This window comes from Capsicum annuum, chromosome 5 (genome assembly GCF_002878395.1).
Source record: "Capsicum annuum cultivar UCD-10X-F1 chromosome 5, UCD10Xv1.1, whole genome shotgun sequence".
Classification (NCBI taxonomy): Eukaryota; Viridiplantae; Streptophyta; class Magnoliopsida; order Solanales; family Solanaceae; genus Capsicum; species Capsicum annuum.
This window is the reverse complement of record NC_061115.1, coordinates 165685852-165697106: the sequence shown is the minus strand read 5'-3', so window position 1 is coordinate 165697106 and position 11255 is coordinate 165685852.

Sequence of the window (11255 nt, the reverse complement as noted above, 5' to 3'; positions counted from 1 at the left end):
GCATACAGAAAAGAAAATAGGTGGTGATGATGTATTTTCTAAGAAAAGAGGTAAGAGTTCGGTTGTTGAGCAAGGAATAAGATAGATTTTGAGTCTGTCCCACCATTACCTTAGCGACTGAAGTAGAAAAGAGAGAAAGGAAAATTCAAGAAATTTATCAAAATGCTGAAAGAATAAAGCTTGAATATTTCTTTTTTAGAGGTGTTAGAGCAGATGCCTGGGTACGCTAGGTTTATGAATTAGTTGGTCACAAAGAAGAAAGGAGCTATGATCGATGATGTTGATGGCTTGCACCACTGTAATCCAATCACTACAAGGTCTTTAGCTCAGAAAAGGGTGATCCTAGAGCATTTACTATACCATATACTATTGGGTCATTCTGATTTGCTAGAGCTTTATGTGACTTAGGTGCCAGCATAAATTTGATGTTGTTGGCCATCTTCAAGCAATTGGGATTGAATCCTCCTAAACCTATGTCAATGCATCTATTGATGGTTGACCGCACGGTAAAAAAAACTATGGGAATCTCTTTTGATGTAATTGTGAGAGTGGATAATTTCATATTCCCAAATGACTTTGTCATTCTGGACTGTGCGGTTGGTACTAAGATGCCTATTATATTGGGGAAATCTTTTATGGCCACAGGTAGAGTGATGGTTGACATGGAGAAAGGAGAGCCAAAATTCAAAGTCAACAGTAAGGAAGCCACCTTTAACATCCAAAAATCAATGAAACAGCCTACCGACATAAGAGCGGTGTCGGTGATTAATTGTATTGATAATTCTAGAGGGTACTCCTATGGGTATCTTGATGAATTATAAGTAATCAAGATACCAACGTTATGCCACGACATTAAATCAAGCATTACATGGGAGGCAACCTATAGTCTTTTTGGTGATGTTTGAGTAACCAACATAGCCACATTGTACTGGGACGTTAAATCAAGCATTAAGTGCAGGCCAACTCGCTATTTTAGTATTTACTTTTTGTTGTTTTTATTTTGGTAGTTTTTCAGCTCTTGGACTTATCCAAAATTTGGTAAAATTGCTACATTCATCTATTTCCAGGTAAGGGGACTATGTGACTAACCCATCATTGTCACAAGTCCCACATGGGATAGGTAAGTTGAATAATAAATTGAAAAGTCAAAATTCTGAGGAGAAAAATAAAAGGTGTGGACTTTGGCACCTATTCATACTTTTGGAACTGTAAATTTATGTTTCGGAACCATTAGTAGCTGGAAAAATATTAAAAATCCAAGTTCGGAGTGCAGGCAAGCGAGCCAAAATTTTTGGCCCTGCACTTGCTGGCCTTAGGTGGCACTTGCACCCCAGGCCTGGCTGCCGGTAACAGGCGTAGGTAACAGGCGCCGGTAGCTTCGTAGCTAGGTCATGAGTGGGACCAAATTTTAATTAAAACTTTGGGCCCACCAACATATATATGACCTAAAACAGCCCCCCATCCTTATTTAAACACATTTAACCTCATTCTAGCTCATTCAAATCCTCAAAACTTTACTTTTCTCTTTGAATTCAAACTTTCCTAACATAAACTAACCCCACACTTAAGTAAAGGCTAAATTGACACTTGTTTGAGATATCAACTTATCCCAACACACTAAAAACAAGTTCCAACTTTGATCTTGCTTGAGTTCTTCATTATTCACTTTTGGTTCATATAAAAGAGGTAACTTTCTCGGCTCCTACTGGTTATGTATTGATTTATTTATGATTTAAATAAGTTGATATGTTTATTTCTATGAAAAATATATAGACTCTATCATGCTAGTATGTAGGAACCTTGAAGTATCCTAAAATCATAATGTAGGGTCTTGTTTTAAATTAAATTCTAAGGTTAGGCCCCAACCGGAAGTTAAACTTGAATGAATAGAGTAATACCACAAGTTGAGCATGTTAGTTTGCTTTGAAAATCATGATTCATGATAAGTGTGTGCAAATTGGACTTTTGGGATTTCAAATAGGTCATAAGAGTGAAAATTGAGGAAAATTTGAACTTTTTGAATTTTGAGTTTTTCTTCAACTGTAGTTATCCCTCATTTTTATTTGAAACTAACAACTGGGTTTTCAGGTACATATGGCACCTAAAGCTGTTAAGAACAAGGTCGATACCTCAAGAAGGTAGGAAAAGTCTCTCGAGCCTAGTGGTTTAGTGGAAGAGTACCTGATGCAGCAACGTAGAGACACTGTAATTAGGGTAACACGTAGAGTTACTAGAGGGCAGATGCGCCAGGCTGTTCAAGCAGTTGTAGTCTAGACATAGATAAAGTCATTTTAGATGTCACCCCCCACACTCCTCTACTATATGATGATGATGATGAGGAGGAGATAGATTTTGAGTCTACTCTATAGGTTGTAGATCAAGACCCCCAGTCTGTGGAGAGGTCCCAAGATTTATCTGAGGATGCTGAGTAGGAGGAGTCATCAGTGGTATCCCAGTATGATGAGGGTACTACCACACAGGTACAACGGTCAGATGACCCCAGTCTAAAGAGGGTACAGAGAAGACTTCCCACAATGTACTAGTACAATAGGGGTAGAGCCCTACACCAGCACACACCATAGAGGTACCTCCGAGGTAGTATGTAGAGGATATGCAGGAAATATTTGATATGGACAGTAGTATGTATAATACGGAATGGCCTAAGAGGCTTATTTATGAGGAGCATCATAATGACCTATCTGGACTAAGTCGAGTACCATATTTATAAGTTGCATTCAATCGATATCAGTTAGAATGGATAACCAAATCACTCGGTTCTTATAGCCTAGCCATGGTATCCAAGTTTTATGCATCTTATCGATCTATAATAATTTTTCTTATAAGCAGAGCTCTAGGCCTAGTGAATTTAAAAAGTAGTCATAGCTTGATCATACACTTATGAGATGGGTCAGAGTTGATCTTTCAGCAGAGAGTATCCATTAGGTTATTTTTTGTCTTGATTATATTACTCTTGCATCTACAGTTGAATGTGACTACAAATTGAGAGTTGTACTTGATCGACATATTATGTGGGAGGTTGACCATAGACGAGATAGGTTTGAGATGGCTAGGTGGATAGCTAGCTATATTTCACCTTTGGGTGATGCTACCCCATGGATTGAGGGTCAGGGTATGATCAAGAAGGGCTTATTGACATTTGAGGCCAAGTTTTGGTGGTTACTAATCAGATATCGACTGTTCCCTACTACTTTAGATAATTTGTTAACTTGGGAGAGAGCAACCTTAGTTGTTAGTATAATGGCTGGATATTCTACTAATTTTATAGCTATCATCTGGCATGAGATCCATGATAGAGTATTTAGAGAGATGGCTAATCTTTCATTCCCTTGTATGATTTAGAGACTATGTAATGAGGCCGGTGTACCTGAGATACCGGGAGTAGATCAAAGGGTACATGTGATGGCTACTGTACAATCAAAGAGTATGAAGGATATGGAATATCCAAGCCTTTCTAGGATATCTACAGAGCATGTTCTAGTACCTAGGGCCCAGACTAACTGCCCAGCAGTTTCCATAAAGCCTGGTGATATACATAAAGGCAATGTGGATGCTAGTGTTGATATGGAGATAGGGGAATAGAGACAGGCTCTAGATTCAAGTACATAAGGAAAGGGGACACTAGCTACTTCTTTATTAGCCTCAACTTCAACCTTAGAGTCGGTTGGCATATCTTTAGATCCTACTCTCCCATCTACTACAGCTCCTTCTACAAGTTGATTACTATATCCAGAGAGTCTTGTAGAGCTTAGTGGACAGTAAGAGGGCAACTGATGCTCTGTTGAGGGTTGTTGAGACCAAGATGACTACCCTATATAAGCATATGATATCTTAGGTTCGAACTAGATTCAATGAGGCAGAGGCCATATAGTAAGCCAAATAGAGATTTGTACTATTTGAGCTATATTCTGACTTCCAGGCATGTCTTAATGAGTTTAAGAGATAGGTTATAGGCTGATTTAAGAGACAGAGGTGCTAGATCTAGCACAGATGAGGGAGGATTTTAATATACTACAAGTAGAGGTATATTCTTTCACTGAGAACTATGTATTAGCCACTCCCTCAGTTATACCCCTAATGGTCCAGCTATCATATCCATGTACACCGAGATAGTTTAATTTTTTGTAGAGAATAATGATAAGGTCCTAGTAATTGGGGCCAACAAAGGTCACATTAGAGACTTATAGAATCCTAATATGTTATACGACTAGGACGTAAAAAGGGTCAGACATGATTCGATGGATACTGCATCATTGATAGGCAGAGACATATAGAGCTGGCAGCAGTTGCATCATTTAGAAGTGCATCACCACTACCATCGCCTCCGTTGATATGCTCCCATCTAGGTATGCTCATGACATGGGCACCTAATGCATCCTAAGTATGTTATCACTTCTCTTTGTTTTGTACTACTTTAGCGTATTGAGGACAATGCGTAGTTATTTAGTTAGGGGGTGGGGTATAACATAGCCACTGTAGTTTTTTATTGTCGTTCTTTTTTCCTACCAATATATCTAGGATAATTTGTGTTGTATTATGTTTTGTTTAGTATTCTGATATGTTTTTGTGTAATTAGAAGATCTTTATATATTTAAGGTTGTAGTCATATTTTGATTGATTTTTTATACCCCTCTAAATTTTATGTTTTAAAATGTATGAATATACATATGTGTGAATATTATGAATCTTGTTATGGCAGTAGGATTAGGGACATGATAATCACTTGCGAATAATTGCATGAACCGAATAAGTAGTAGCTTATAATATTGACTCTGTGTTATGTGTGTGTGAGATGCTACTTAGTTCCCTTTTATGTTGAATTCATAAACTTGTGTGGTTAATCTTACCTAGGTTGTAGGATAGTTGGTTAGGAAAGGATCATAGGTTGTGGTTGATTTTAGTCCACTTTTGGCCTAAATGACCTTTCATGTGTAAAATAGTATTCCTTGATCCCTATTTTGAGCCTTATAACCTATTTTTCTTATTTAACCTATTCACCTTCCAATTGTGCTATAATAAACCTATTTTGGCCTTCGTCCTCCTTATACATTATGCACCTCAGCTTAGGCAAATGTCTAAGTTGAGGGTGGCTATAATAGGGGTGCACAGTGTAAAGTAGATATGAATAAGGGTAAGATAAGACAAAAAGTTAGTAGGGCTGGGTGTGGTAAAAAAAGAAAAAGAAAAAAAATTATGAAAAGTGAAAAAAAAACCGTACCCAACCTGAATGTGCAATAAAGAATAAAAAGGGAGAAATAAGGGTGGAATATAAAAAAATGGCTAGTAAGTGAAACCCTAAGGTTAGTGTAGTGCCAAGGAGGCTTATTCACTTGATATGTCCATATGAACCATACCAACCCTCAATCCTACATTAAAAGTAGAGAACAGCGCTATAGTGATCCTAACTTGACTGTCTAAAAACTAAGGTAAAGAAATTAAGGGCATGCCTATGGCATTGGATGCACATTGATTGGAACTTCTCTTCTGAGTTTGAATGTCTCATGATTATCCCTGCTTTGAAATGCATGATTTCATATGAGTGAGTGGGACATCTTTGTTGTGAGGGAACATGAGTCATATTGCTAGCTATTTGCTTTTTTTGGGTAGTGTAACTTGTACATATATGTGGTTGTTTGTTGCTAATGTAATGTCATACCTTGATCCCATTATGTCACATTATTGTGTTTCGTGTTCATACACAATTGGTTTTGAAAAAAATAAGATAGGAAGGGGTGTTGTGTTTCATGCTTAAAGTGTTGATTGAATGCCTTGAATAGATTAAATTCTCCTAGTTAAGTGTCGTTTCTATTTTATTTTGTTGCCTGAGGAAATGCAAACATTCTAAGTTAATAGTGTTGATGTGCTATAGAAATATTACACTTTTGATGCTTAAAACTATGAAAATATGCAAGTTTCTGAGTTTGTTTTGTCAGATATGATGCATTTTGGGTATGTTTTGTAGGAAATCATGTTTTGGATGCTAAGTTCGTAAAAAAATTTTCAAAAAAAGATGTTTTGGCTACTTATTAGAGCAATTATGGATGTTCGGGACACTTTTCGGCTTGTTCATGATCAAACCATGCGTGGAAATTGAAGAAGAGCTGAAAAGATAACTCCCAGCACTTGATAAGTCAACATATAGACCGCAACTAGTACTTATGGACATATTTTCAATTTCCTTAAGCTTATTGCATGTTATCTTATTATATGTTCAGAAATCATCTAATTTTTGAGGATGTTTTGTCTGGTTTGGTTAGGAGCAGGGGTGATCTCTGGTCTACATGGGACTTGAGATACCCACCACGGCCAAGCCCTGGTTTGGGTCATGACAGGTATCTTACCATGGGTACAAAAACTGGCAGTGTGGATCCACTAATATGATGTTCTGAAGGACTATTGTGTCATTTCTCTATTAGCGGGTGACCCCTAATAAAGCGGCAGTCCTTAACTAGCAGGTGACCTCTCACGTCCTATGCTAGCTATGTTGTTCTAGATCTTTTGGACTTCTACTAAAGGCCTCAGTCCTATACTAACGGGTGAGCCTTCATCCCTATATTCACTCGGTGCTAAGTCCTACTCCTAACTAAACTGACATTGATACTGATGAAAAGCTTAACATGACTGATACTGACATATGCTTAACATGATGGTCTATTGAATTTAATGATACAAGTATGCTCTGAATGACTTGTAACCTGACATCTGTGACATACATAAATATCTAGGTATTGGGTGTTCATAACCCAGCAGCGCTATCTATTGCAAACTAATCATGGCAAATATTGAACAATCCATAGTATAGGAAAATCATGAATAACACCTCATATTTCAATAACTAATTATGATGTAGACATTTGCATTATCAAACATATGGAAACACAACTATCATGAGGGAACATATTTTTATGGTTTAGAATAAAAATAATTGAGAGGAGATTGTAAAACTCTTGGTTAACTTAGAACCACATAAAAGAGAAAAGATTTTTACACTTGAAAGTTTCGAGAATTCTTGGGACTCAATGGGTGGAAGGGACCCACTAATGAATATCCCACATACCTAAAGTAGAAGCCTTGAAGAAATCTTCTTGAAAATTAGACTTGCTTGAAGAACTCTAGTTTTCTCTTGAGAAAGAAAGGAATCGCCTTTTTGATTTCTCTTAAGTGGAATTAATGATTATGTTATGAATTGGGGCTTTGGGGCTATTATATAACCCCCCGGGAAGCAAAACAACATGGGTTTGGCGTTTAAGGGAGTACGAAAAAACATAAAAGTTTCTGGAAAAACGTCCAGGAAAAAACACTTCTAGTTGTTATGAATCACCTCACGACTGGTCATGCGTTATGGTCTGAGTAGGAACTTAGGGTCCTGGGATCCTGGTTATATTATGGTCTGACTACGACTGCCTCCTGTCGACTCATCATGACTGACTACAAGTCGTTGGGTAAAGACATAGTCTGAGGCTTGATTCTTAAATCCTTTACTGGTCAGGCTATGGGTTGTGTGCTGGACTCATAACCAATGCAAAAGATTCTTGGTTGAACATTGTTATGACTATGAGTCCCTCTCAATGACTCGTATTGTCTGATTACGAATCACGGAGTGGAGTCGTGGTCACTGAGCTGAAACTTGGGACCCTTACTGTTGTGACTATGACTCTTTGTAACAACTCATATGGTCTGGTTAATAGTCTCACGTGAGTAGCAGTCACTCGTCGGCTGACAGATTTCTAAGAGAAAATTTTTCATAACTTTCTGCCACGATGTCGGATTTGGGTGAAACTTGTGGCATTGAAAAACTAACTTCATAGGCTATCTTTTGAGAGGTTTAGAACATGAAAACTTGAGGTATTACATTATTAGTGTAACATTGATCATTGCAGACTGTCTCAAATTCCTTGTTTTCAAATTCTCCTTTATATCACTCCTTATAGAAATAATGTAGTAGCCTTTAAGGTATCATCTGTGTTATTCAAAAACATAACTCAATAAATCGAGAAAATTATCATCAACTAAAAAAGAAAATTGTTTTCCTCTAATACTTGTAGTTCTGTTGGGATCAAATAGGTCCTTATGAAGTAATTATAATGGTTTATAGGAAGACATAATATCCTTGATAGAAAAAGAATTTCTAATTTGCTTACCCAACTGGTGTGCATTATAGATGATTCTTTTTGTAATTCAACTTAGATAGTCCAAGAACTAGTTCATGTTTAGAAAGTTTTTCAATGAGACTTGTGCTTGCATGACTAAGTTTTTTGTTTGTCATATCCATGGATCTTCGGATATATATGATAAATAGATACGCTCGTCTATTCTTTTGACAAAGTCTAAAACATACAAATTCCTATCTCTATTATAGAGAGAAGAGGTTTTCTTGAAGTATTCTCAGTCACACATTCTATTTTTCTAAATCTTACTTCAATATCAGTATCACAGAACTAACTTATGCTCAAATAATTGTACCTCAATTTTTTCATCAGATAAACATTTGTGTATCATAAGATTCATTAAAATAAATAGCACCAAAACCTATTACTCTTCTTTTGGAGTTATTCTAAATTGAGTGTTCCCTCCATCATAACCTATAACTAATTAAATAAGTTTTTGTTATCTGTTTTGTAATTTAAGCACTCACTATCAAGATATCATTTAAATTTGAGTGGTGTTCATGCAAAACAATTTCATTACTTTCTTTTAGATACCTACGTGGCCTTGGGTACTTTAGAGTTAGATTTAGGATTAATGGACCCAATTTTGAATTTCAAATCCATTTAGAGAAACAACAGAGGAAAATTTACTGTTATAATGCTTATAGTCAGATTTACTATAGTTGTATCAAGCACAAGAAAAGGGTCTTTCAATTATTAACTATTGAGGCGGCAACTTACCATGAGTAGAATTAATGTTGTTTGATTTAGTCTCAGTTGACTTGTTAGAGCATTTTGACTATTGAATTTGTTATAACTATAATTAATCTTACTAGAGATAGATTTGTCATTATTACATCTTTTACCAGTTGATTTATATGAGGGAGTCTATTGATTTTATCTGATGGCACCATGGCTAAGGTATTTTCGCAAACAGTTGATTTTCTTTGCAATTCATTCATTTCTTCTTAGAGAAAATATTTTTCAATTTCACACACTTCCGATTTTATTTTTTAGTCTTAATTTTCTTTCTGAAGAGTTCTAAAATCATTAAAAACTTTATTTAAATTCATAATAACACGATGTAGTAATTTCTGTACTTTAATACAATTATAAAAAAGTTTAAATTTAATTTCCATTAAGCAAACATCTCCAATGTCATCATTCTCATAGTTTGAGTTGTCTTTATCACTCCAACTGCTGAAGGCCTTATTTATTTGATTCCCTTTGGAATATTTTTTCTCTGTTTCTGGGTAGTCATTGCAACGTGTCCATATTTTTTACAACTGTATTACTTACCTTCATTTTTGTTATACTCATGACTTGTTTTTTCTTTGAAAGGTTTAGTTTACCTCTTTTTTTTTTGGATCTCCTAAAAGATTCTACATAGATTTGGTGATAAAAACAATATTGTCTTCACCTATGTGTTTGTCTTCTTCTCCTTCATTAGTGACTTTTAAAGCCACTTTTTTATTCTTGTTATCTTCTTGACCTTATTTAGTTAAGTGAGCCATTTCAAAAGTGATGAAATCTCCTCTCAGTTCATCATAAGTGAGGTTGTTGATATTTATACTTTTAGAGAAACTATCTTAGCATTTCACTAAGGGTGTAGAATTCTGAAAATCTTTACAATGTGATTAGACACATGATTGTTCTTTCTTAGTGATTTGAATTCAATAATGATTTTTTCAAAACTAGCAAAAATGTATTCAATGGATTCTCCATCTTTAATGTGAAGGAGCTCATACTCATACACAAGCAAACTTATAATGATTTTCATAACTTTCTCAGCTTCTTTATAAGTAATCTCCAGCTTATCACATTTCTTTAGCCGTCTCCCAACATAATATCTTTTCATATTGTTCACCGCTAATAGCATTATAGAAAATATTTTTTACTTTGAAATTTATTTGAATAATCTACATCTATTCTTCAGTGTTCTCAAGAGATGGAATTATTTCAATTATTTTTGACAATCATCTGCCTTCTTTTCATTTTTCTTGTTTGAGGAAATTAAAATATCACCAAGTTTGATGACTTTCGAAATCTTCACATCATATGATTTGATGAAAGTCTCCATCTTTATTTTTTAGTAAGAGAAATGTTTATCATTGAAGTAGGAAGATCTTGTCAGAGTAAATAGTGTTTCAATAGCAATTTATTATGTCATGGTCTTTTCTTACGTGTTGTTAGGCAATATCTTGTGAGACCCTGATTTAATACCAATTGAAAGTGCAGGAAAGGGGTGAATTGTTATTTTTAAATTTTGCTAGTCGACTGATTGAAGTAGGAACTCAGTTGTTAAGCAGAAGTAAGCTGTAAAAAAAATTGCAAATATGAAAGTGCTGAAAGTAAAGTTTCCAAATTCCTTTATGCTGGTTGGGGTCCACGATGGACCTTAGTCTAGTCCCATTGGTTTCCAAGGGATGTCTCTATTAACTTTTTGGTAATTTTGATTTGTACAGATTTAGGAGTATAGTTCCTAAGCCTACACCAATTCTTTCTTTCTTTCACTCTTGATACAAAGCCTCACCAATTATATTTTTTTCTCTCGTCTCCTTTTTAGTCACAGTACAAAAAACATTACAATATGTAATAAAAGTAGAGCAAAGAACTTGAGATGATAGAGAGTTTAAAAAAGAAAATCGACTGGCATTTGTCGGTTAAATTTTGTGCCAAAACTATAAATTATAATTCCTCTATTCTTTTTTAATTGCTCCCCTCATTTTACATAAGTCCATTTGACTAAGTTTCAAAGATGAATTAGATTAGATTTAATTTTTAAATTAAAATTTAGATATTCAGAACCTACATGACAACTACTACTCATAAGTGACAATTTAAAAAAATGATTAAGAAATACATCTAAAAATGTTGTTGTAAGTGTGTATCATTTGACTCTAAAAAAAGAGCAATTAACAAGTAATGGAGGGAGTAATATTTTTTCAAATATAAGGATATAGTCGAAAAATACTAATTTTTATTTTGATTTCTTAAAGGAACTGTTATTTTGGGAAAAATTTTGTTATTTATTCTTTTATTTTTGCTGAAATTACAATTATTTTGGGACGGGGAATTGAATACAATTTG